General features: G+C 40.2%; 1 long non-coding RNA gene across 2 annotated transcripts; it reads left to right on the forward strand.

The window, feature by feature from the left end:
- The first annotated feature begins 438 nt into the window (after positions 1 to 438).
- LOC149917094 (uncharacterized) lies at positions 439 to 17,953 on the forward strand. 2 transcript variants are annotated; one of them, XR_016468848.1, is made up of 10 exons: positions 439 to 525; positions 6,577 to 6,732; positions 7,809 to 8,304; positions 8,614 to 9,201; positions 9,299 to 9,515; positions 12,197 to 12,310; positions 12,725 to 12,872; positions 16,925 to 16,997; positions 17,461 to 17,502; positions 17,772 to 17,953. It is a non-coding gene; the product is annotated as an uncharacterized LOC149917094 (long non-coding RNA). The 2 variants fall into 2 exon arrangements; XR_016468847.1 differs by lacking the exon at positions 17,772 to 17,953 and having other exon boundaries at positions 17,461 to 17,626.
- The last annotated feature ends 9,883 nt before the right edge of the window (positions 17,954 to 27,836 follow it).

A 27,836-nucleotide genomic window follows, 5' to 3' on the forward strand; every position in this document is an offset into this window, starting at 1 on the left:
GATGTGTTGCAGCATGACCTTTTTTGTGTTGCATTGTTGAGTCAAGATAAAAAAAAAAAGGTGCAGCCCAGAGCAGTCTCTGGTATAGATCTAGTTGTGCCTTTTGGTGAGAGATGGATCCTTGCTCTGGCCCATATTAGCTACTGTTAATATCTCATTGTTTACTGATTACCTCTCTGTCTTGTAAAGCCACCCATTCTACTGACTGTAATTGAATTGGTTGTCTGTGTTAGGTTCTTAGATTCACCATATGCTCTCAGTCTAATACTATTTATTTGAGATTAGTGGAAACAACACTGAGAAAGAACAAACGAAAATCTAACAGAAGAGGTCACAGAACATCTTGTTGTGGCAGATGGTGTTGTAGCCATCGTGGAAGCTCTCCCGTGGGTGTTTCAGATGCTTACATATTCTTTACCTTTTGAATTTGAGGTGAATTTAAGGAAAATGCAGAAAAAGAGAAGAGTCATTCCAATGGACAGAGAAAGAATCTGAACTGCCCACGTGGTGATTTTCAGAGGAAAGGTAGGTCTGTAGAAATGGCATGGATTTTCAGGATTTCTGTCTGAACATGAATTTTGCTTCTGTGGTAGCACTCATCTTTGTATCAAGTATGTTTGCATGGATTACTTAAAAAAAAAAAAAAAAAAAAAAAAAAAAAAAAAAAACAACAAAAAAAACCCCACAACCCTGTTATTTGTGTCTCTCTCTGTTCCGTGGTACCCTTGCCAGAAGGTGTCTCACTTGCATGATCATCACAAAAAATTGTAGGTCCATTTGTTTGCTATGAGATATCTGTAGATGAACTGTGTGTTGCTAGTTTGATTTAAAATTATGTATTGCAGCCTGTCACCAATGTGGTTAAGAGAATATAAACTAGCTGATGCATGTGCAAGGCTTGAATGAGCACAGTATATCTCATATATATATATCATATATAAATGCTAGCCAGCAGCTGAAATATACGAAAGAACTGACTAGTGATGGGGGAGAAGGTTCGCAAGTACTGTAGTGATTAGCAGAGCAGAAGGAGAGGGGAGGAGGTGAGAGATTCAGTGTCAGAGAGAAATGGGGAGTGCAGCCTGGGTGAGAGAGGAGATGCCTGGAGAAGGGAGGAGATCCGTGGCCAGAGGAAGTGGTGTAACCAGAAAGAGGGAACAAGTGTTGGCAGCTCTGCTGCTGTGCCAGTGGTCACATCCCTGTGCCGTGCTGGTCCCTTACCCAGCTGTATCCCATCTGTGTGAGATGTTCTCCCAGTGCTGTGCCTGGTCCTGCCACAGCGTTCTGTAGCTCTGATGGTTTTTTAGAATAAAAACTCAGTGAAGAACAGGAGATGTGAAGGAATGAGGGGGAGAGGAAAAAAACACAGTTGAGAAGTTCTTTTATTGAATTTGGCTTCCCTTGTTGAAGGTTTGAAGCCATGAAAGATGTTTTCAAGGAAGCAGGAGAGGTTGCTGAAGGAATGGATTATTCAGAATTTGAGAAGTGTTGATTACAAATTACTCTGTGTATGCTTTAGGTTGCTAAGTGGAAAGTGTTCTTAATAACTGTGCTGATAAACTCGGTATTTTACCATGATATTTTTATTTATTTCTTTAGAAATATGCTAGTTTGCTGCATAAATAGGAAGGCATATTTAATCTTGCAGTGATCAACAAGCACAATCAAAGAATTCCCTAGTATAGCAAGACAGGAGGATTTTTTCTTTTATTTTATTAGCATTTGGTATCTTTTTTACTTCAAATGGTCCACTAGTGTAGTGTTCACAAGCTTTTCCTGAATGAAAAACTTTGGGGATTATCTGGCAGATCTCTGCATCCTGGCAATACATGAACCTCACCAAGAACGATGGAGTGGGGTGTTTTTAAATAATTTAGAACATTAAAAAAAGAAAATACTGCCAGGTAAACTCAATTCCTTAATTCTGAGAGAAAGCTCTTGCCACCTTTGCTTAGAAAACAGTTCAAGGACTGAGTTGCAAATTGAAGCTTTTTCCCAAGGAGAGTTTAAAGCAAGTTTCTTTTGTGTGCTGGGCAGAAAGATCTCTTGCAATAACTGTTACCCAGTCACTCTTAATGGCTGTCCCCCGAGGCAGACAGGGCCTGTTTTGACTGTACTTATTGATCTGTGTTATGAAAACAATTACAATAGCATTCATGAGCCTTGAAAACCGTAAATAAATATAGCACGCATACTTTACTTAAATCAATAAGTTTGGTGGGGGGTATAATATGCATCTTGTAGCATAGCTTGAGGAGATTATCATGCTTTACAGTGCTGGAGAGGGCTCTGGTAATGTATTTAATAATGACAATGATAAAAATAAGGCTTAGCAAATTACCTGCTTCATGTGGTACTGCAAAACCTCTTCTCCCAGCTGGCCCCAAACCTCTTCCAGCCCCAGGGTCCTTTCTGTTGGAATGACAAATACTTCAGGCAGAGCTTTGCTCAGCATGAGGGGGAATAGCTTTAAACAAAAAAAGGGGAGATCTAGATTAGATGTTAGGAAGACATTTTTTACTCATATGGTGGTCAGGCACTGGAGCACACTGCCCAAACAGGTTGTGGATGCCCCAACTGTGGAGGCATTCGAGACCAGCTTGGATAGGGCACTGGGCTGCCTGATCTGTTGGTTGGGAACTTTGCCCATGGTGGGGGGGTTGGAACTCAGTGATCTTCAAAGTCCCGTCCAACCTGAGCCATTCTATGAAAGCAAGGTGTTATTTCATCTGGGGATCTCAAGCACTGCAGCAGTACAAATAATTTTGCGTAATGATTTCATTTTATTTACAGTCTCAGGCTTTGTTCAGAGTCTTGCAGAGGAACCATTAGGCATGTCTGGGATTGTTATGAAACTCTTCCCTCAACAGTGATTTATCTGACTGAGGGTGGTATTGTACAGTTGCCCAGTAGCCTCTGACTATTCTTCAAAGATGGCTTTCCTCCTGCCCCTGTGGAAGCCAGCTCAAGATGAATAAAAACTGGGCAGATCTGAAAAGAGCCTGACATAAACCATAGTGCATCAGGCCTATTTTGTGCCATTCAGGTGTTCTGTCCACGGAAAAGGAGAGAGCCATCTCTGCCAGGGCATTGCTCTACCCAGCTGGAGCTATAATCACTGCTGCACTGCTCTGTGGCCAAACTCCGTGCTGGGGACGATCAGTAGTTGATCAGTGGAACAAAGTGGTGGGTGTTGGGATGCAGCACTGTGTCTTAAATCCTGGGTTTGCTGCCTGGCTTTGTTGGTTCTGCGTGCCAACTGGTGATAGCCAAAGTAGAGTAATTTTAGCCAGTGAAAGTGTGCAATTGCAAATTCATATTCTCTGCAGACCGTTCTGAGCACTGAACAGTCATTCCACAGAACCTGTCTCCAGCCAGAAACAATGGGAACAGGCATGACAGTGGTCAGAAATGGATTTGTGGACAGAAGCCTGGTAACTAGATGAACTCTTACTGTAACGAGCAGTATTGAAATATTGTAACTCCAGTGAATTTTAAATCAGGCCTTTTTAGGGCATCTTCAAAATAACAGCCTCTGGTGAGAATGCATCTAATTTACTGAAATTCCCAGAGCTTGACACGTGACAGCCTCAGCAGTGCAGAGCTCTCTCTGCTTGATGTGCAGCAGGATTGCCTTTCTCCCTTATGGCCCATTGATGTGGCCCGCCTGATCTGGTCAGCATCCCTGTGCCTGTGCTACCAGAACATGCAAATACATGTGATAAAAAATGAAATTTTGGGCAGGGTTCAAGAGTACATTTAAAAACAACAACAACAACAAAAAAGTACATTTATACTTCTTGAATCCTTTTGAAATCCTTCAGCTACAGAGTTAGAAAAGGTTTTGCTTTACAGGAGGTAAAACTTACAACCATAGAACACTTCATGCAGGCAGACATGAGCTCTTTGCAAATTGCTGAAGTTTGTCCATGCTTTCTTTCCCCAATGTTTTTCCTGAGCACAAGTTACTGTTCTGGTTTTGCTTTAATTAGTCCCTCATAGTGTCACTGACAGATTACATTAGGCATCGCTAACAGTACGCCTTGTAAATACAGTCATTTTTTCTGTCCACTGATTCTCTGTGCTCCGGCTGTTGTTTTTCATGTCTGTTTAGTGCATATAATTATATAATCATATCCTAGAAATAAATGTGAAATAGTTGCTAACCTTTTAACTGCTCCCACTTCTCAGCTGTTATTCTTGGTGTGTGACAGGTCGCCTAGTCCACAGGATAGTAAATGTGCTCCTGTCAAGAGACAGAAATGTTAACTGTGAGAGATAAGGAATATCAATTAATAATACAGTCTATTTGGAGCAGAGCTGATTATGAAGTGCAGGCAAACTCGTTCTGTCTTTCTTTTCTTAAACTGTGATCTTCACCATAAAGTCTAAATCCTTTGTACTGTGCATGCATCCCAGCTAGAAGGCAAATTCAGTTCAGTCCAATCCCTTTCATGCAGATGTGTGACCATCAGGTGAGATGCGTGGTGTAATGCAGACTGGAGTCATCGTGTGAACCACAGAGCTTGAGTCTGAGCACAGGTCCTGAGCTAACACAGCAGTGTAGGCATCAAGTGCAGATTTTCAGGTCAAAATGGACCTTTAAGTTCTTTATAGCATTAACCACAGAATTTCTTCTGATTGTCCTGTTTGGAGTCCAGCAGCTCATGTCTTTATTGAAACAGAGCTTCAAGACTGACTCCTGCCTTTACCAGAAAACACCAACAGACAGCCCACCCATTCGCTTTGCTCATTATTCTTACCACTAGTTTGGGGTTTTTTTTGTTAATTTTATTTTAATCTTTGTTGGAATCAGAGCTATGTGTTTTTTTTCTTGTGTGTGCATATTTTTCTTCTTGAAAAAATATAATGCTGCAGTGAAATAAGACAGGAGAGATGATTTTTTTTTAATTGTATAACATAATGACTTATTCTAAAATTTGGTGCTTATGCAGCCATTTGAAAACGTTCCATAAGAATAGGAACTATGTAGAAATAACAGACTTAGATTTGTATCGTAGGCTGTTGCTTGAAGAGAGAGAAAAGTTATTGTGGCTTCTCAGTGGGGAAAATAATAAAACCTGAACAATAGCTTTCTTACTTTATATTTATACAAAGCTTAAGGAAAGCATTGTATAAAGCAAAGGAAAAATATGGAACTTAAGAAGTCAAGAAAGCTTCAAACCATTCTTCAAGCATCCCAGGCATCTGATTTACAATGCCACTATTATGTGAGAGGGGACTTCAGAAAGCCATCAGATATGAGTAGGAGGTCTATGAATTGTGACAGATCCTTTTGGAAATGAGCATCCCTTGTCCCTGTGTGACTTCACATGCTTTCCCAAGGAAGTAGCTTGAGAGGTGCTTGGGATTCAGCATTTATGATGGAGTCTGTAACAAAAACCAGCATGGGAGCTGCAAGCAGGTATTTAAATAGTTTGAGTGAGAGTGTGAAACTGGTTTAAAAAGCATTTCCTGAAGGTACAATCACTTCTGGCACCAGAGTAGAAACACTTATGCATATTTCTGCACCCTGGGGCAGTTTTCAAGAATGTTGCTAACGTTAAATTTGAACTAAAAGGGCTTTAATTTTTCTTTTTGATGGGGAGCACTCATTATGCAAATAAGATAGCCTTTGGGCAGCTGTCTATTTTTCCATGTTTTTTTCTTTCTTTCTTTTTTTTTTTTGAAGGATGCTAGTTTAAAATGGAAATTTCCACACTGAAGTTACCTATTTAGTCATGTATTTTTAGTGAGCCTGGAAACGTGAAGTGAAACACAATCAGAAACAAGCATGATAAGTTAAGCACTATCCTGGCTTGAAAGGATCCTTGTTTCACTTTGGCACTGTCTGTGTTGTAACTCCCCCAGACGGGGAAATTGCAGTAATTTCCATTTGTCCTTCACCTCATGCCACAGGTAAAACATCTTTGGTTATTTCTCTAGCTGACCTTTGCTGGTCAGGATATGAAACGAACTAAATCCTACCATTCTTCCTGATCTACACCCACACTGTCAATTTTTGGGTCGGGGCAGTTTGGTTGAGGGCATCCTTAGTGTTATAAGGGAAGCCGACCTCTGTACTCTGTCTTCCAGTACTCTTGCTGCCCTTCAGTTTTTTCATGTAGTGGGTCCCTAGATTTGCCTGAATGAGAACATGCATCCAGGCAGGCTTTGTCTGTGTGATTACACTGGGTAACAGATCTGTTTGATGAGCATGGGTCTTATTCACCACCAGTAGAGTCAAAGAATTATTCAGAGGAGGATCTAAGAAAACAAGCTGTTCTATGACTCCCATGCTGTGAGAAAAGCCAATAGAGCAAGAATGCTTTTTATTTGCAAAATTTTTCTCCTCTCTTGGTATTTTCATTTTCCAGTCTCAAAATCTTATGTAGGATTTAGAGGTTTTTGGCCCCTACCAATGCCTAAAAATCTAGAGGTGGAAACCCTCAAGAAGTAATTTTTAACCTATGGGAAAAATGCAGGCTGCAAGGAACATTTAAAAACTGGAAAACAAGAAAGCCATTTTAGTAACTTATTTTGATTTATCCCCTGTTGGCTATTCTGTCTCAGCAGCAGTTCACAAGAGATGTACCACTGTAGTGTGAGGTCGATCTCATGTGGTGGCAAACAGATGGAGGCAAGAAACTGGTCATTCATCTCCAGGAGCTCAGTGAGACTCTGCAGCAACCTCTCCCTGGGAGCAGTGGAGAAAGAGAACTGGCCTGCCTTGTAAGTTGCTTGTTGTTTAGATGGAACTGTAAATCATCTGACTTGGTACCTGTGGGTCATGCAGATATTTTCTTTCTGCTTTGAGTTTCCTTATTAAGAGTTCTCATTTCTCCTGCTGGGCTGATGGTAAAATCTCTCTTGTTAACATCCAAATAGAATTTGCTGTACAGGAATTTGCCTTCCCTCCTCAGTTTGGTTTGCATAATTACATAATTGTTTACAAAATGCTTTGGATCTATCTGGAGGGAAGACAATCATGAAATGCAGCTCATTGTCCTGACAATGCAAACTGATATGGGTGAGCAAGGGCTGGGGAACCAAACCTCCTCTGTAAGGGAGATGCATTACAGAAGATGGGCAGCTTGCTGAGGGGAGAGCAGGTGGCTTCAGTAGGTTAAATGGGAGCTCTGCTCTCCTGGGGAGGGGAGCAGCAGCAGTCTAAGTGCTGAGGCTGACAGGAAAAGTTAGTGGAAGTGCTTTCCTACTTTGCAGGGCACAGCTGCAGCACAAGGCTTTGTTGAGCTTGAAGACTTGGTGTTGCTGAGCTTGCAGCTGGAGGCAGGGAAGGCTGTACACAGTGAATTCTGCTTTTCATCCCTCCATCTCAGTAAATAAGCAGAGTGGATGCTATCAAGACCTCAGCTTTTTGGAAGGAATGGAATGATGCAAAACAACCCGAGGACATTTCTAGATGAAGGGTGCACAACAACCTGCCTCAGGGACTTGCTTGGTATCTTTCCTAAGCGCTCTGCTTGTCAGGTGTTTTTGTGCTTCTGCTTAAGGGTGATGGAATTTATGACCTCTCTTTAATCACTATGCAGGAGACTGGGGCAGGACCCTTGAGCACTGTGCCATGCAGCTGCCAGGGTAATGCCTCACAGTGTTCCCTTCACCATTGTGGCTGTTTTCTGCTTGTAGTGAGCACTGTGCCAGTTCCTTCTTAAAGGTTCTGCTTCTAGCTATTTTTTAATGCTGGGAGCAACCTGAGTACAGTGATCAGAATAGCCTTCTGTGTTGCCAAACTTCTTTTGGAAAGAAGAATTGTTATTACTTTATCAGCAAATCATTTCCCACAGGCACTTTATTCATCTGTGACAGAGGACAACTGAGAAGGCTGATGGGGTGGTTGTGGCTGGTTGAACCATAGCTGGATCATATTCTGAATGTTTTCTTCACTCTTGCATCTGGATCATGTTTGCTACAGTTGCAGGACCCTTTGAAGCCCATAATTTTAGTTTTCTGCTGCTTGGAAAAAAAATAGTCCCTAAAAGAGAAACAACAAGCAAATTAAATCAAAACACATTTTCCCAAAATACGCATAAACTTCCCTTTCCAGTAAGTAAGAAAATACCCCAAGGACACTGGATCTCAGAATTAAATCCAAGCCTCAGGAAACAGCCTCACTAAGACAAACAAGGAAAGAAATAAACCCCGCTGTCCTGCCAAGGGTAGCCACGTGCTTCCAATGTCTTCGTTCTCAGAGGTTATGCTGCTGTCACCAGGAGGATCCATGCAAGGAAGGGAGCAATGAAGCCTCGTTGGACCCAACCTGATGTGTCTGCAGCTGAACAGGTGCAAATCCTGGGTCTTCTGTGCTTTTCTATAATCTAAGGTGGGGGAGTATTTACTGAGCTATGGGTGAATTATTATAGCAGCTAAAATAAAAACAAAGCTGTGATTTCCCTTTTCAAAGCACACTGCAGGCTTTGTTCGCTCTCCCTGATAATTTTATTCCAAGGCAACACTGGTGACTTCAGGGAAATCCCTGTGATCATCAGAGTCAGACAGTAACACTGCCATTTTACACATAAAAGGAACAAGTACTGACCACGGTGTCACATACAGAATGGTTTCAGCTGTGTTCTTTTGCTTCCTTTTCAGAAGAGCTGACTTTGATGATCAGACATCAGACAAACACGTCCCAAGTTTCACTCTGTATCCGTGGCCTACTCAGGGGATCTTCCTTCTGTATGGATGCAAAAAGCTCTGAAAGAGTATTCGGAGACTTAAAGAATCATTTTTTAAGAGTCGGAAGAGAGACCTAAGAACTGTTCTTATGATTTTCAGTTTGAATAGAGCCAGGTGCTTGATTGAAGTCTCAGCAGTTGGCATTTCAGAAGCCACAGCATGGACATGACCTATCCACAAAATATAGTGAAAGAGAAAAGAGAGAGCAATTCCCAGACAAGGGCTTTGTTTACGCTGAGAAAATAAGCAGATGTGATGGCTTCCACAATGCTGTAGGTAAAGGTCCTCTGAAAAGGTAAGGTGGCAGCTGGTACAGCAGGAGGAGACACCGACCTTGTGTCCCACTCCTGGGGCTTGACAGGATGCAGGACCAATTGCAGTCAGTTCATCTGACAGGAGTTCTCACAGATGCGCCTGGTGTACCTGGGGTGACTTTTCTCTATGGTGGATGAAATAAGCCTGTGACAGCTGGAGAGGGATTGCACAGATTTAGTTTCCTAGGTAAATCGTTATCAATGCTCATGGTGCTCAGGCTTTATGGAGTACTTCCTGAATGATAACAAGACATAATTTTTATTTTATATCTCTCTCTGTGCAGCATTGCCAGCACTGCGCGCGAGATCTATGGGCAGTTATCCTAGCTGAAAATCAGAGCCAAGCTGTGGAATTAAGACAGGAAAGCCCACTTCACAGAGGACAGGATGAAAACTCATAACTCATCTGTCAGGGGAAGTTGAGCCCCAGCACGGTGCGATGTGGAGGTGCGGTACACGACATCTGGGCGCTCCCGGTGCTCTGCCAGCTGCAGCCATCTGGTGGGTATTTTCCTGTCTCTCATTTGGCTGCTCTTCCAAATGTCCTCGTACAACTTTTTAAAGTTACTAATCTGGCAAATTCTGTTTCCTTGGGTATTTCTGACTGTCTCTGTTGCCATAAATGTGAGAAGACTGTAAGTGCCATAGGATGGGTCCATATGCTACCAAGCAGATATCACTCCAAGGCAGCTGGGATGGGTTTCTTATGCTGTGATGGTTTCTATCCTTTGCCAGGAAATGTCAATCGGTGCTTGATGTGTTAAACTGAAAATTCTGAACAGAATTCAGCTAGGAAAATAAATACTATTTGGTGAGTAATTTGAACATCAGTTATGAAATATGCTACTTTTAGAAAGAAAAATCATCTTAATTTGTCTATTTACTATCAGTCTCAATTTCCTATGTTTTCATAGATGTAGATTAAAAAACACCAAACAAACAAATGAAACCAAAGCTGCTTTGCTTCTAATGCATTGGGAAGCCCAGCGAAAGACTTCAGGTTAAAACTTCAAAATGATTTAAATGATATTACTCAAGATTTATAATGGAATACATAATCCAACCTAAATTTCTATTTTCTTTTAAGGCGTATTTGCTACATGTCATTCCAAGAGACTTTTTAAAGCATGCAGTATTTTTTCAGCTTTTTACTTCAGACTGAGTTTAGTATTCATGCTGATTTGTTGACGGTTTGGATAGGCTAGGTATGAATTACATTGTCATTAGATTTCAAAATCCAGACAATATTTGTGTAAACAACGCTAGTGAAATGTAATATGTTAAAATCCCATTGCTACTCACAGGTTGAACGCTCAGTGGATGGGCCAAAACTGTTATAATTTCACTGAAGTCAGTTGAACTTGGGTCAGTTTACCCATTCTTTTCCTTTAGCACAGTGTTGTCCTCCTTTCTTTTCTGTGAAACTTCTCCTGCTGGCCTTCAAATTTCTTGGCAGACTTTTTTAAATCTGCATTCTACAGATCCTCTCCCTCTGTTTTTTCTGTTTCTTTCTCAGGGAGTTAAATGCAAGCTGTAGCAAACTCAACATTGGGCAAATACTAAACAATATACAACAGAAAAATGCAGTGATACGGGTGGCGTTTGGGGTTCAAGAGTTGAAAAACATACATTTATGCTTTGCATAAAAGATTAAGATCTTGATCCTGTTTTCATGGTGTCAGTGGGAGTTCTGCCACCATTCAGCAAGGGAAGGATTAGATCTTTAAGATATCTGATGAAATGTTTTGGCTAAGGATTATACCCTTGAATACGCAAAAGCACACAAAAACTGCAGCCAAAATAGACTCAAAATATAGTACCCGTCTCTGGTGGCTGAACAGTATGTGAGATCCTGTTTTGAAACTAGGGCTGTTCTCTGTAATTAAATGAACAGGTTTGGTAGAAAGAGCACAGAGCGTTTTTTCTGCAGAGGTATTTGATGAAAGGTTGATATTTTGCTACACAGAATAGGTTGAATGGCAAAGATACTGGTAAGAAAGGGACTTATACAAGGCCAAGAAAACTTAAAATGATCTCAAGTCACATCCTGTGGATTAGGCTTTACTTGCCTAGTAAGTTCTTCCCACTTCTTAGCTTTCATTGTTGATCTCTTAACTTCTTGTAGGACAGGTGAAATAAACCTCAGAGACAGCACAATCGTGCGTGTTTTAAGATACAGGAATTTATAAAGCATGAAGAAAATTTTACTTTGAAGATCTTTGCTGAGTTGTGATTGTAAGATCAACCAAAGGATATATGCAGCCAGTGTGTCCCTATGGTTTGTGTTTCTTAGGGGGCAAACCCCTAGACTTGCATGAGAAAAACAGTAGCACATTCTGTCACATGCAAATTAATACCCAAACAGCATTTGTAGAAGAAAGAGGGATGAAAACGCTAGAAAAAAGATTGAAAAATGGTAGGGAGTTGCCAGGTGGCAGCTGCTGCTTGGGGACTGGCTGGGCATCGGTTGGTGGGTGGTGAGCAATTCCTTGTGCATCACTAGTTTTGTATATGTATTTTATACATTATATTATTATTACTATTATATTTTTTTCCTGTCTTTTCTTTCTTTGTACATAGAACCCATGAATTCTGTTTTTTTTTCCTTGCATATCCTTACCTGACTACGGAAAAGGACATTCTGCTTTCTGCAGCTCCACAAGCACATCCCCAGTAGCAATACCACCACTGCAGCCTTAGGCATTTTCTGTCTGCTGCTGAAGTGTCTTTCTGTTATGTTCGTAGAAAAAGTTGCCCCTCAAAACCTATCAGATTTAGGCAGCATTGTCTCAAATACAAAAGATCAGCCAAGGCTGGACTTTTAAAGGGATATTGAGAGATCCCCGAGTGCAGTCTCTCTTATTAAGCAGGGTTAGTAAGACCTTCCCAACAGATGGCTGTAGGGGCATGCATGAGCAGCTGCTGGAGGCCATGTCCTCTTAAGCAAGATGGGCTGGAATTGGAGCCACATCCCAGCGGCTCGAGGGTGACTGTGTGGAGAGGCCAAGAGACACTGGAGACCTCAAAGGCAAAAGCTGCTGTCCATCTCGCTGTCAGACCATATTGAGGTATGACAGCTCAGGAACCTACTACATTTTTATCTACGGTAAACTTTCAAAACGAGCATTTGGAAGTCCCTTTCTGCTACTCATAATCTGTCCCTTACCCTTTATGACCTGCAGAGGCTGTATGATGAAGGACTTTGCCGCTCTAACCAACGAATCCAGAGTGGAAAACCGAAAAATAAGGGGAAAGATCAAAAAGTTGAAGACTCTTTTATTGCTGTTTTCTGGCTGGTAAGATTTTTGGTGTATTATTCCCAAAACAACTAGAATGTACAAAGAATGAAAAAGCAATGGACAGTTTTTTCCAGAAACGTTTTCTGTCTTCTATCTCCCATCCCATGCTCAGCTTCCCCTCATGATGCAAACGTGTACAGTCTTCTCCCTGCTGAAAGGCTGCAGAGTTAACAACTGAGCTGTACATCCCTCTGTCTGGGTGGGTGAACAGTTGGATCCCAGATGGATGAAATCCTATGATGAAACAGGAAAGGGTCGAGGCTGCTTCAGTCCCTTCCTGTTGGCTTTCCTCATTCAAAACAGGGAAACTCAAATCTGTCTGGAGCGGGGATGACTTTTAGCAAGTAGTAGTATTTGTAAGGTACTGTCTGCTGTGTATTGTGACTGCTGATGGTTCTGTATTTCCTCAAGGTGTTTGATTTTTTTCAAGTCATTATTATGAGGAAGAATATGTTTGCATATTGGCACTTCATCTGAGTTCTCACATTTCCCTCTGTGAACTCCTCGCCTCTGATGAAGAACCAAACAGGAATGGGAGCAGCTGCTCTGTATGGAGGAGGTATGTCAAAAGAGTTTTATGTTGCTTTTAACAACAGTCATCCATCTCAAAAGATGGCTGTGTATTAATGTTCAATATTCAAACTCTGTTGGAGATTACCTTGGTCCATAGCATGCCAGCTATAGCTATGAGAGCAGATAGCTTATTACTTAACCTCTGGGTTGCCTCTTCTCAGTAGTTGTAGGCCAAGGTCAACAAGTCCAAATGTGCACCAGAACTAGAGCTGCTTTGTTTGAAGGAGGGAAGGAGGGAAAAAGAATAGCTTCTGGCTGGCACAAAAGCCATAAGGTTGGCTTATCTGTGCCCTTAGGTTAGCTGGCAGTGGAAAGGCATTGCTCCTAGGAAAATCCCCAGTGCCTAGGGGACAGATCAGAGATGTTACCTGTCCTCTTCTAACCCGTTTATATTTTGTGTGCGTCTGTGCTAAAAGTTCAGGTGTCACAATATTTTATTGCACGTGGGTAGTATGTGCTAGATAGTTTTAGCAATGCAAAAATACAACAGCAGCCTGTCGGTTGCAGGTAGAACTTTCCACTTGTACTTAAACTTTGACCGGAAGAAATAACTTAAGTGGAAATAAAGTTGTTGTGCAGACTACTTTACACTCCCAAAAGCCAGCTCCTTCTTCTCCTAAATGTATGAAGGCCTAACTGATTATGTGGGAAGAAGTATCAAGTTGTGTATAGTAGAAAATACTGCAGAGGTGTTATAAATGAAGCTGGACATGCAGCAACTATACAATTTGATCAGGAAAAAAAAAAAAGAGTCTTAAAATTTGCAGATTAAAAAAAAGACAAAAGATACAATTCCACTAAAAACCAACTTTCTTATGAAGTTGGAGAAGTGCTGCTTACATTTTGTTATTTCTTAAGCACAAGTACTTCTTTTCATGACTTTTACAATTTCCTTCATCTTGAATTGGAAGCAGATCCGCTATTGGCCAAACCAGTCACAGTTAGGATGACTTGTGCTATTGTGGCCTTTTTGTCAAGCATACTATGGAGAAGAACTGCTAAATATTTCGAGTGATTGAAGATGTAGGACTTGGCTTGCTCAAGAAAATAGATGTGATAAATGTTCCTAGTGCTGTCTTGCATGAATTCAGTTCCTGTGCATCAGTATGGCGGTCATGGGAGATACTGAATGCTCTATTGAGATGCTGCCTTTAACAGCAGAAATCCTTTGAGCTCACTGACCAGGACTGGATCATTAATCAGCACTGTCTGAGTGCTTTTGGAACTAGGTTAGCAATATTCTGGTTACCTGTGAACAGAAATCTGCCCAGGTGCAGAAGGACCAGACAGAAGTGGAAAATGTATTGTTGGTCACTCCTTTCAGGGCAGTCAGGAATGGAAAATCTCCAAAGGTTCACCCTGTCCTGGGCTGGTGAGGCCACCGTGGCTAGCTGCACATTGCTAGCTGATGCAAATGTCTAAAACTTTTAACACCACTGACCTTGTCCTTTGAACAGAGTGTTTTATTTTCTGAATTTGCCAGTTGGATACATTCCTTGAAAATAGCATTTGCTTGGAAATAAACTATAGTAAAGGCTGGCTAAAAATTGACAGCAGTGTAATAGGGTTATGAGAAAGAGACTGTTAAGAATTTCAAATAGCTGTCTTTTGCAGATCTGAGCCTTTTCCTTCCCTGTAGCTCTTAGCAGCTTAGCACAGAGAGAGTGACTACAGGAACAAAACTTAGGCAGTAAAGCTGTCACGAGGAGGACTTTGGATAGGGAAGAATGATTCCTGTTTAATCTGAGGTTAGTGGAAAAAACAGAAACTGAAATAACATCAGAAGCCCACAAGAACACTGAAAACTGAATCTGCATTTTTTTGTCTTCACGAAGGAATGCTACAGGGTTAAAAAAAAAAAAAAAATCCCAGAGCAGAGATTTTGTAAGCAAATCATACTGTATCACCTGTAGTTTTCTTTTCCCTCCTACTGAGATGGGAACTTGGATATTCTGGGAACTCTATAAATACACTATAAAACAACCACTTAGCCAAGACTTTCTGTGTTAATTAAGTAAATGTATGCATGACCTTGAGCTATTAATTGTGCTTAAGTAAAGCAGATGCTTAAATATTTATTAAAAACATTTATTATGGATCTAAATCTCAAAATGGACCAAAGGAGGACCTGATAACTGGAGAGATACTGCAGAGATATTTTACAGAATTTAGTCTATTTATTTCCCATATGTCTGACTTGAAGCTAAATGAGTCCAGTGCATGTATGTGGCTCACTCCAGGGCTCCAGTAGTAGTTCTTATCCTACAGCCCTGTGTGGTGTGAAGGTGGAACTGAATACAGGGCTCTACTGGCACTGATAAACTTGATAAACTCTACAGACAAGAGAACTAAAAAAACAGAATAGATATCTACTTCATGAATAGTTCTGAAATATCGGCATTTTTTTATTCTTGAATCACAGCAGACTTTCAGATTTCAAGATTTCACCAATAGATTTTTGAAAATCTATTATTTTAGATCTCAGCTTTTCCAATATTATATCTAAATGTACATTTTGCATCATTTGGTTTATTACTATGGAAAGTTTACTCTGCTCCATTTCCGATGCTCATTTTTACTGAAAGTAATGTGTTCCCATGAAAATAATGTAATTTGGAACATTTTCTGATAGAAGGATGCGTTTTCTTAGAAGATCTTTAACAAGCTTTAGATTTCAGCGTAAATGTAATTAATCAAAAAACCAATCCAAAGAATGGCTATTTGTAATGCCAGTAAGGCTACTACATGGCACGTCTGCTGCAGTTACGATCAAGCAGAACAATAACAATAAATCTATGATTCTCTGAATAACACTCAAAATAATAAGGACAGTTACTTGTACAAAATTGAAATCCGTGGATTTTCCACGTTTAATCAGACAGGATCCAGAGCACACTGGGAGAATTTCAAATAATAGCTGTCTTTTGCAGACAATTCAGTTCACGTGCATTAAATTTTTAGAAAATATTCCAGAGGAGAGGAATTCCTGAATTCCTGTCCCTTTGTTGCCTTATTGCCCAGGAATGCAGATCTGCCAGGTGTGGTTTGGAAAACAGGCAATCAGAAGTTTTCTGAGAAGTGTTTCTAACTTGCATTGACCTGGAAAGCACAGGTATGCCAAATCCAGAATCTCAGAGAACTGCAAGCTGCTTGGCTGAGAATTAGCTTTGACATGAAAACACTGCTTGTAGAAACTTGAAGCTTATATCAGGTTTAATTTTGTGGGTGCATGGCTTCCTAGCTGCATCTTCCAACAGAGATGCACACTAATGAAGCCTGTATTTTTCTGCTCATAAATCAGTAAGAATGGAAAACGAACAGATGGATTGACTTTTCACAGGCGTCCCCAGACAAGATGCACCAATTCTCTTCTCTCTGCCCAGAAAAATCCCTTATGCAAAGACCTTGGCATGTAAACATCATTACATGCTCTTGTTCATTTCTGAGCCCCTCTGCTGTATTTTTGCTATTTTTTCCTTCTCTTATGCACTGCTAACTAATTAGAGTAGGGACCTTTATTCACATATAGCAGTGAACGATTTCCTCATTTATCTTCAGCAGTGATTATATCATGTTTGTAACAAGTTTAATTTATTTTCTGTTTGCTAAGGGTGAGCATCAGGGAAGATAATGACAGTATGATGACAGACATTCATAGGAAATACACCTTGCATTTTGAGAATATGTAGAAATAGAGAAATAATACTGAAAACGCATAAATAAAGAGCGCAACATCTTTTTCCCATTTCTCTTAAAAATTTATTACAAACCAGTTGAGAAGCCTGCTCAAAAGCAGAACGTTTCTTGGGTAATTCTTGTCAGTGTAGGAGATGTGTGGCTTTCTTCAGGAAGGCTGGGTAGAGATGTACAGACCAGGGTCAGTGGATGCATCTAGCTCCGTATCTTGTCTGGGCCAGGGAAGGATCTTTAACAATGTCAGATCTAATTATTTTCCAAGCTGGACAGTCCCTGTGTCATTTGTCTTCTCAACATACAATAATCATCCATCCTTCTCAGCCTGTTCTGCTCTTTCTCTAGGGCTACAGAGCAGTCTGTAAGATGGTTGGCATCACCACTTGCTTGAAGGCACCTGACATGGACTTTAAGCTCAGTGAGTCTTTGGATCCACCTTGCTTTATGCAATAAAATTCAAATATATAGCTGACTTTCAGAAAGATGATTATGCCAATTGGGTAGATAAGCAATTGTATTAAATCAACAAACTATGGCATGTCCCCCAGTTGCCCTATGAATCAAAACCCATATGTGTATAACTTTAAGGTTTATTCTTAAATTTATGGTTTATTTAAGATCAATGATATATGATGACTAATGACTAACCGTTCAAGTCCCCATAAAATGCGTGACTCCCCCAGAGAATGATACATCTTCTTTAAATGAATAGAGCCTGACAATCGAGGATCACGTGTTCTCCCAACCTTCTGATAAATGTTCTTTCTATTACTTCCAATAGACTTTGATACATTAAACTGGATAATTTATTCTCAGTAATTTATCTTTATCTTTGTTCTCTTGGGTATCAGCTCATCTCTTTCTATCTTTTCTTCCTACAGAAATGCAGTGCATCAGCATTAGGAACAATAAACATAAATCAGGTAAGTTCAAATTAATATTATGGCATCTTCTTGGTTAGACTAGAAAATGAGTAGTGAAGAACTATGCATTATATCTTCTATACGATGGAAATTCTGTACATTTGCACTACTGATAATTTCACTTTGTCCTTAATTCACTTGATAACTCAGGCCTATAGTGTGTTGCTATGGGTAGTTCTCTACAGACCAAGAACAAAAGAATAAGTTCTGGCTGCGTGGATTTTAGTTTGTACTTCTGCTGAGTTGAACATGCCTTTTTACTTTTTTAGGCAGTTTCAGAAACACAGTATTTGTATGATACTATTCAACCAACCATCTATCCATCCATTCGCTTGCTGTATAAAAGAAATTCGGGCTAAGGCCATCCTCAAGTCAGAGCTTTAAGTATTTCTCATCTGCACATCATTCTGCAGTTTGTATAAACTTAATTGTGTCTAGTTCAGTCCCAATAAATAAGGCTTAAAATCCAGAACTGTCCTTTATTTTTTTTTTCTTTGATTTTGCAAGTGATTAGGAATCTGCACCAGGCATCTCAGATATTTTATTTATATAGAGATATATTATTTATTGTACACACAAAGTATATATTAAATATATATAAAATAAATAATATATATATATAATATTTTCCTGATTTTCTTTTCTGTAGCAGAACCTTTTCCTTCACAAAACTGGGGCTATGAGGAAAAAAAAAAGTGCACTGCCTCACTAAAGCAAAGAGTGAGATAGAAGGAGAAGTGGCTCTGATGCAAAGTGCTGCAATCGTAACCATAAATAGAGAAATGGGGCATTTCCAGACCCCACTCCTAAATAGACATGGGGTAAATAGATGCCCAAATAGATGTGGGCATCAAAAGGTGAGCTCTCTCATATAGCTCTCATGTGGTTCACTTCTCAGAAAGGTGAGAAGTGACCTCACTGGAGAGCCAGAGGAGAATTAGAAGGATTGATTAATATAAAAATGATCTATTTGGGTTAGAAGATCAAAATACAAAGGATACGAAGTGGAAGAAGATGGATTAATCTTCTATGTAAATTGAAACAAGGTCAGTTCTTTTCTTATGTGTCATTTCAGAGTGAAAAAGCTTGCAGTGCAGAATTCGCACAGTTTATTCACCACTGTATTGTGGTGTGGGGAAAAAGCCTCAGATATTCAAACTGCAGAAACCAGTGTCGATTCCCAGTTTTCACTCAAGCTGTTTCAGCCACGTATAGCACAAGAGTAAGAAAACCTGTGATAACAATACAAACTGCCTTTATTTTTAACAAAGATAGACAATTTTATGTAAACTTTCCTTCTAGGTGATGCATTTCTTTAGGGATTAACAGTGTTTTTGCTTAGATAGAACGTTTATTCCCCAGTGATGGGCCAGTTTGATCATTAGACTAAGCTGCCACTAAAGGTGTTATCTTGTTCTCTATCAATTATTCAAGGTTGTTGAAAGAGGACTAAACCTCTTCTGAATATTAAGTATTCAGACGTTCTTTTTCACTACCTTCAAATTAAGGAAAGTGGGGAGACAGTGATCCTCTTTCATCTAACTAATGGTTTCTAGTGAACTGAGAGTAGGAATTTCTGGCCTGTATATTGACCAGTAATCCAAAGAGTTTTCAGGTGGAGGTATATCTGCGTAACTTATGCCATGTGCCCTCTCTTCCCCCTCTCCTCTTGGCAGAAGTAGTTCCATTGCTGCCACCTGGCTTCACTCCACAACTCCAGGGCTGGGAAACATCAGAAGTGATTTCTCCAGGGACCCATTCCAGAACTCAAATTAGCAGTGAACCATAAACTGACCAAACATAGGATTTTGGACTGAATACATGATGGATTGTCCCAAGTTTAATTTCTAGCTCTGTTTTGTTGCTACAAACTTTCACCCCTCAATTTTTCCCCAGGTAATCAACATAATGTTATTGCTTTAAAGCATGTCATTTTGCTCAGTAATAGTTCCAATTACTCAGGGGTTACTGACTTTGGACTTTCAAAATGCACTACAGGAAGTACCGTGACCCTAATTATTACAGATACATTCATAGATCAAGGACCCTGCAGTCAGCCTCCTCGTCCTGACCAATCATTAACCAGGAGGAACATTGTGAAGCTGCTGCTGATTTTTCCTGAGTTACTTTAACAGACTGACCACACTGTGTGTTCCTTCGCCCTTAGAAGAGTTCCAGAAGATTAGTCAGCTAAACCTGATACGACTTCTGGAAAGAACTTGGCTCAGCCTAACAGGAACTAAGGTTAGAAATACTTCTGAGTGCTGCAATAGCTGCCATATGTTCCTCATTCTTACTGAATTTTTCCATTAGCCCAAACATAGCAATAAACACTTTTTCCATATCTACTTCACTGAAAGTTTTATTGACCTGACATTGCAGCTGTGTGAGACAAAAGAACTACAGATCAGGCTTTGTTTCACCTGTTGTCTTTGCAACAGGTTTTTGGATGGCTTTCAATGGAGACAGGGGCAGAGACTGTAATTTTGCAGTCCAAAGTACTGAAAAACTGTAGTTTTTCAGTTAAGGTGAAGCTAGGTAAGAATTTAGCTGCATGAGTGAATAAAAACGGTGGCAGTTAAATATTGTAGTGAATAAGAAGAGATGACAGAACAGTGGGGTCAATTGTGGAGTGAGATGTGGGCTTGTTTAAAGGTGAGAGAAACTGAGAGAACTGACAAGCTTAATGGAACCTCAAATCCAGGGCTATTTACATGAGCTCTCTCTAAGACCTCAAACTGAATCTAGGCTATTTTATTGGATGCTGACTTGGTGTATCCATAGATAACTGTATGCAGTATTCAAGGTCAAAGATCCTCATCTGTGTCTTGGGAGGGACAAATCATTCCCAGATTATTTCTCTAAGTGAGGAGCTTTGTGATGAGATCACCTACTGTTTTTCACCTGAGCAGATAGCCCTGGTTACATTTGTAGTCAGATCTTATTTTGTATCACTAGCAAATGCATTCCTTCACCCACACAATAAATTAAAAAAACATACGCATATCTACAGATTCATTTATATAAGCACTACAGAATTGAGATTGTCAGGAAGCCTTGCATTAAAACCTTCATTCCTGATTAGAAGATGGCATGCTGAGTACTTCAACTCATTTCGCTCTTCAAAACAAGCTATTATTAGGGTATCTGGCTCTTCATACTTAATGAGAGCTTTTCTATTGAGATGCAACAATGATGCATCCGATATAAAATTTTGGTTATAAAAGTGTGACTTCTTTTTTGAAGCACTTCCTTGCAACTTAAAAGGCTGAATTCTGCTTTTTTTCAAGGCTCAAATGATACTGAATACATTGGTTTAAATCTGGATAATGCCATTTTCCCTTCAGGATCGCTTTAACCTTTTAATTCCATTATTCCCTAGAGAATCCAGCCCATTCTGTGACCCTTGCAGGTTAATGTATTGTTTCAAGGCACATGGATTGAATCTTGCTTAGAGCAGAGGCCCCAACCTTTGGGATACCAGAAGAATATCTATGGCTTAGAGGGAAGAACCAGGAAATATGAGGTCCCAGGGCTGGAATGCCTGGATGATTACAAAACAAATTATCCCCTATGGAACTACAATTAAATCCACTTCCAAAACGGATGGAGGCAGCTGGATTTCAGGAAGACAGTGCCAATTGCCAGTTACAAATACCCAACCTCTCCTAGTGAATGGATTGGCAAAAGCAGGAAGGACCAGCAGAAATCACTTGTATGGCTGCATAGGAGCTGACAGCCAGACCAGACTGGACTTCTCCCACAGTAACCCTGAGAATGACCAGGCCTTGGTTTTGTGCATACAATAGGCACTGATTTCAAAGGAATCTTTTTCAGTGAGCTTCAAAGCTGTGTGCTGCAGTTCTTGAGGTCACTCAGTGATCCTATTGATCTCAGCTTGTTTTAGCAGCATTCACTGCAGGTGGGTCTCCTTATCTCCAAATTGGAGGGATGTGGGTTCAACAGGTGGATCACTCAATGGATAAGGCATTGGTTGAAAGGCTGCAGACAGAAGGTAGTAATTAATGGTTTTATGTCCAGGTGGAGGACAGTAACAAGCAGCATCCCCCAGGGGTCTGTCTTGGGACTGGTGCTCTTTAACATCTTTATCAATGACATCGATGATGGAATTGAGTGCACCCTCAGCAAGTTTGCTGATGACACCAAGCTGAGTGGTGTGGTCAACTTGGTGGAAGGAAGTGATGCTATTCAGAGGGACCTTGAGAGGCTAGAAAGGTGGCCCCAGATGAACCTGATGAGGTTCAACACAGCAAAGTGCAAGATTTTGCACTTGGGCTGGAAGAATCCCAGGCATCCATACAGAGAGGAATGAACAGCCCTTGAGAGCAGCCCTGCAGAGAAGGACCTCGAGGTCCTGATAGATGAAAAGCTTAACATGAGCCAGCAGTATGTTCTCACAGCTCAGAAAACAAATGATATCCTGGGCTCCACCAGAAGAGGGTTGGCCAGCAGGGACAAGGAGGTGATTGTCCCTCTCTACTCTGCTCTTGTGAGGCCCCATCTGGAGTACTGTGTCCAGGTCTGGAGACCCCAGTACAAGACAGAGAGCTGCTGTAGCAGATCCAGAGGAGAGGGACAAAGATGGAGGCTAGAACACCTCCCCTACAAAGACAGGCTGAGGGAGCTGGGCTTGTTCAGCCTGGAGAAAAGGCGACTGTGGGGTGACCTCATTGCAGCCTTCCAGTACATAAAGGGAGCCTATGAACAGGGCTACTCAAACTAAATATGGTCCTCTACTTCTTTGTACTCTTTGAGTAGATTTCTTTTCCTCAGGCTGGACACAGCAATGAATTACTTCCTCTGATTAATGGGTTGAAAATGCTTCAAGTCTCTTTTCCAGTTTGAAAATGAACGCACAGAGTGGAAATCCAAGCTGAGTCAGCCTTTTTATCAGTTTTCTAATAAAGAATCATTCTCATTTCCAATTATCTAACCCAGTGGCCACTGAAGTAGTGGTGCTTCTAAGTTATGAACATAAGAAATTAGTTCCTAAGGCAAATGGTCTTGCTGTGCTTCCATTTTCAAATATAATTCCATTGAAGGACACTTGATTTTCAAAGTGCAAATCAACATGGAGAACTTCCTTGGACATTAAGTGTTATTGAGCACTGCTGTTTTATGAAGGACAAATTAAAGCTCTCAAAATGTGATTCTGAGGCCACTGCTTGAACTCTCTCTGAATGTCTTGCAAGGATCTTGGCTTAACAAGGCAGCCTGGGGACCTTGACAAGCACAGATTTTTGGCTCCAGCGATTAGCTCAGAAACAACACAGGAAAGTGCTGTGATTAGAGGCAGGGTTTGGATGAAATCCAGAGCTCTTGTCCCAAAGCCATCTAAGGCAGATAATTTCTGGTTCTTCTAAAACATTGCAAGTGCGAAATCAGTGAGAGATGTGTAAGTAGAGACCCCTTTGAACACACAGGAAAAAGAGACCTTTCGGTTAGCAGCATCTCAGAGATGTCTTGAGAGTCCTGAGTGCTTACATGCCTCTGACATCATGCACTTCATTCAACAGCTGTTCTCAAATGCAGTAACTACATCACTGTAATGAGATAATATCCCTGGTGCTGCAAGTATCTGCATCACGCACATGAAGTGCACCTGCGCTTCCTCATCACACTTACCCAAATGAGTAACATCCTCAAGCCTGCACAGCAAGAGTTGCCCAGATGTCAGCTTTGCTCGCAGTTACTGTGCCTATTTCCTGCATGTGCAGGATGTGTATCTGCTATTATTGGGCTTTTCCAGGTGTAGCTGACAAAGTAGCAAAGACCTACAGTCCTGTTAGAGTTGGAGACATAGGGAACTGGATGTATCAAAGGCTCTAGCTAGTTGTCTGTGCTCTCAACAATAACAACCCCATGAATTTGTTCATTCCATCCTGAAGTGGACTTCCCCTCATAACACTTTGTGTGCGGATTTAAGAAAATTTGAATGGTAAGTGCTAAAAATAATAAAGCTGACAGAATAAGAAGGATTTTGGGTTAATCTCAGGACAGTTAATTATTCAGCATCTCCTGTGCTTAGGCACTTTTCTTGCTCTACTTTCTTATTTCCTATTTAGATGTCAGGTGTTTCTTTCAGTGCCTTTAATTAGGCCATCCATAAATACAGATCAGATCAAACTATGCCACCCTATACTGAAGAAATGTCACAGTAATCCTTACTATATTAGCTTGTACCTAAACAGCAACTGCTTTGCTATCTTGAATTAATATTTTGTTGACTAATGTTTTGCCTGGAACTTTCACGTATAATATGTATTTTTAAAGTATGGCTTCTTCCTAATTGCCTAGAAGCTCTTACTTCTTCAGTAGTATTTTTGGAATTTTTAAGTTTTGAAACACTTGCATTTCAATTTGTGCTTTATGCTTTAAAGAAAATCAATTTTTCTGTAAACCAAGCACATCTACATTTTCTTTTAAAACTGTCTTGTGTTAAGAAGAAACAGTAGTATCACAGCCTTTATAGGACTGAGGCAAAAGGTCTCTACTTGACAGAAGGTTGATGAAGTTGCAAAAAAAAAAAAAAACCAAACAACTACACAACAAAAAGCCTATGATTCATCAGTGTGATGAAACCTGCAATCTGAGAGATACCTAGTGATACCAATTCAAACATAAGTCAGCATGCAGACCCTGGTGTGAAGAAGCAACTTATGCATTGCCTTTGAGAAAATCCCTCCAAGGATGTTGCCTTCCTTTCAGTTCTCTGAACCCTTTAGAGAATATAAATTAATGAAAAGCTTTCCCAGTGGATGACAGATTAAAGTGGAGATTCATGCATCTCTCTGGCATATATTCCCATAGGGAGCTGCAATCCAAACTCTGGGGATGAAATGCCAGAGACACAATCATAGTAGGTATGTCTACTTTATCACACCCTTTCACTGAGGATGTTTTGTATTCACATACAAAATAGCAGCTAAAATAAGTTCAGGTTTGCTAGTTTTTAGTGTTCTACCTCCATGGAACTAAAGCACACCTGTATGACTATTAATATCTGTTTTTGAAAACATTTAATTTTAATCAACAAAACAAACAAGAATACAGTTAAATCTATAAGAAGGATCAAGTATCTGTTATATCCTTAAAGCTTTTTTCATATATTTTGAAGGAGAAAATGAAATTTGTTTCAAGGCATCTCTTGGAAATGTACTTTGAAAGCTTTTAAGAAACAAGATACAAAAGGACTACAAAGAAGCCTCTAAGCAACCGCATATTACAATGGTAATAAATGCAAAATTGATACCATCTACTGAAACAAAAGGGAATATGTCAGGTTGTACATTTATATATAATTCATTTGTCAGCTGGTCTTGTGTGTTGCAACATACTAGAAAAAGTACTGAAAAAGCTCCCTTGCATTTGTACCGCCTGACACTTCCTATATCTGAGCAAAAGCATATTGAAAAGGTCTAGGACTAGTGGGAGTCAGTGGACCTCTTGGTATTTAGGAAAATATCAGATATATATAACAAAGAAAACATTTTAATTGAATCCAGCTATAACCCCATCAAAATCACCATTCCTTCTGAGTCCAAACCAGCTGGTGCTGATTTGCAGCTCCCTCTGGAAATGTTCTCAATACAGACTCCCAATTCATTGCTTTAGTTGGCATCTTCCATGGGAAAAGTTGTCTATTCATGTAACTGCTCTGAATGGTACAGGAAAGTGGCAGCAAAACATTATTTTGCTTGTATGTTTTCTGCTTTTCACCAGTAGATGAAGCTCTGCATCACTCAAGAATACCTCCTTCAGACACTGTCTTTCCCCGTACTTGACTTCCAAGTAGTTGATTTTGGCAGTGGCATTATGAAGAACTATAGGACTGAAGCAGTGAAGATACTGGTAATCAATATTCAGTCAGCATAGCATCTCTGGAAACCCCATCCTAAACCTTTCCTCCTGCAGAGAATTGTTCAGGCTGATTTTAGACTGAATCAATCACAGTGAGATGAGAACAAGCCCTTTCTGGCCTCCAGATGTTTGACACAATGCTTCAATATGTGAAAGTGTGTTAGCTATTTGGAGATGTAAAGAGGAGAAGCTTTGAGGGCACAGATGGAGGAGACCACTATAAAGGACCTAATTGGATTGTTTGCCAACAGAGTAGCACTACCTACATATGTTATGTGAAAGCAGGCATTAGTACTTGCTGCCCCACACCTCAGCTTTACTGCAGTTGCAGTGGGGGAGCAGGAGAGTCCAAGAAGGGTCCTCGAGTCCCCTTCCATTTGCTGTGCTCTGCAGTCAGTGTGCATGTTTCTCTACAGACACCATAGAGAAAGTAGGCTTGCAGGGTCAGAATAACAACCCCAGTTTCTTTCATTCTATTTAGCCATAGTGGAAAATAAAGTTTGAGTTAGATGTTATGAGTTTTCTCTTGCTATTTATTTAAAACTATTGTTGCTGGAGATCCTGTCATTCTCTTCACTGCATATTGTACCTCTTTCTGGGGAAAAGGATTTGCTAGATTATTTGTAAAAACAGTTGAAGACCTTCAGGGTCAAAAGAATTTGCAATTGCACATTCTCATTAGTTTAAGAGTATATAAAAAAGTTCTTTTTTTTGTTTAGATACAGTTAGCTAAGAAATTCAAGTGACCCTGGGTTGGAATTTGAAAGCTTGGATTCAACTCAGATGAACTTCTAAAGAGCAGTTCCTAATGCCCTAAACATTTGTGTATGAAGAATGATTTCAGTTTTTTCCAGTCCTTCCAAGAACAAGCATTTCTTTTCTTTGTGCTCAGGGCCTGTTTTCTCCTTTCTTCTCATTTAGAATTCTAAAATGAATTATTTTCTTGTGATAATAAAGAAAATAAAGAACTCTACTCTGTTTTCTTTATCATTTTAAAGTCTCAAGCAAACCCCAAAACTGCAAGAAGCTACTCGGAATTATATTAAACAAATGCTACAGCAGGATTAAGTCTTTCCCCCTAAAGAAAAGGGAAATAAAAAGGGCTTTTCAAGTAACAACTGAACTTCCCCATGTAGAGATGAAACACCGAGACTCTTCTCACCAAGACTATTTGTATTAGTCAGTGTTGATCCAAAAGAGTTGACCCAAAGAACCTAAGCATCTTTGCATTTTAAAATCAGATGTGAGGCCTTAGTTTTAACTCATGTCTAACCAATGATGAGTTACCCCAGGCCCTAGCACTGCCTATTCAGGCAAGATACCTCTCTTGCCATTGACTTCAGTTCCACCTCTTACCAGCGAGCCATTCTCTGTACATACCTATTTTTCTTGCAGCCAGTCACAGTGTTTCACCGTAGTCTAACAAGTCCATGCTATGCGAATCACAAACTCAAAGAAGCCATGTGAATGACATCCTCATTATGTTCTGGTTCCAAACTTCCAAGTAACTCCTTCCAATATATCCTTGGTTTTGGTTTTGTCTTTGTAACAGTTGCTAATGGAAACCACTACAGTGCAGGCTTATAAGATCTTGTATTATGCCCTCTTGTATTTTTGTTTCACACACATTCAACTTCCCCAAACTTTGCATTATAAAGAAAATTTCCCAGGACTGGCTACATTCAAAATTAAAATTATTTGGAAAGTTTGAATAAACTCTCATAAGCAGCTTTTAAGCGAGTCAAGAGAATGAGGAGCAAGTGAAACTTGGTAAGGTCAGAAGACACGATCCCACTCCAACAGACGTCAGCAGCATTGTTTCCAAAGTCCTCCCAGGGGATCTAGAGCCAGGGAAGGGGGCTGCTGCTCTGCATTCCTTCTATAAACTGAGTTGCCAATGAATCTTGGTAGATTTACTAAGGCCAGATTCCAAACCCAGCAAGACAACAGGCCACTGGGTTCTGTGTGAACAACATCACTAACCAGAGGACCTGTTAGTTTAGGTTTCATAGTTGGTTCTCTTTTTTTGAGCAATGCTCAAAAAACTTGCATGGTGGACATGGGTGAGAGAAAGCTGAACACCAACCAAGCCCTTGTTTTGTGGCTGTCCCAGACTTTGCCCTTTTCTTTTTTAAATGAAAGTGCAATCAGAAAAATCAAGCAAACCATAATACCTCAAAATCCTATGTTTCTTGTTTTCTTGTGCAGAGATCAGTACTCTTTGTCTTGGTGCTGGAAGCAGACTGCTAGTTATCAAGGAAATAAGCTTCCTTCTGCCTGTGTTGTGATGGGTCTGTTGCAGAGCTAGCTTTGTGGTCTGCACAAGATAATGTGAGGGGTTGGTACTGTACTGTATCAATGGTCAAAAGCTGAAAGACTGCAAATTTAAGATGTCACTCTTGGTAACACAGATTTACCCTTCTTTTTTTTTTTTTTTAAGCACTCCTTGCAGA

This window comes from Phasianus colchicus, chromosome 8, assembly GCF_987193195.1.
Source record: "Phasianus colchicus chromosome 8, bPhaCol1.hap1.1, whole genome shotgun sequence".
Lineage (NCBI taxonomy): Eukaryota > Metazoa > Chordata > Aves > Galliformes > Phasianidae > Phasianus > Phasianus colchicus.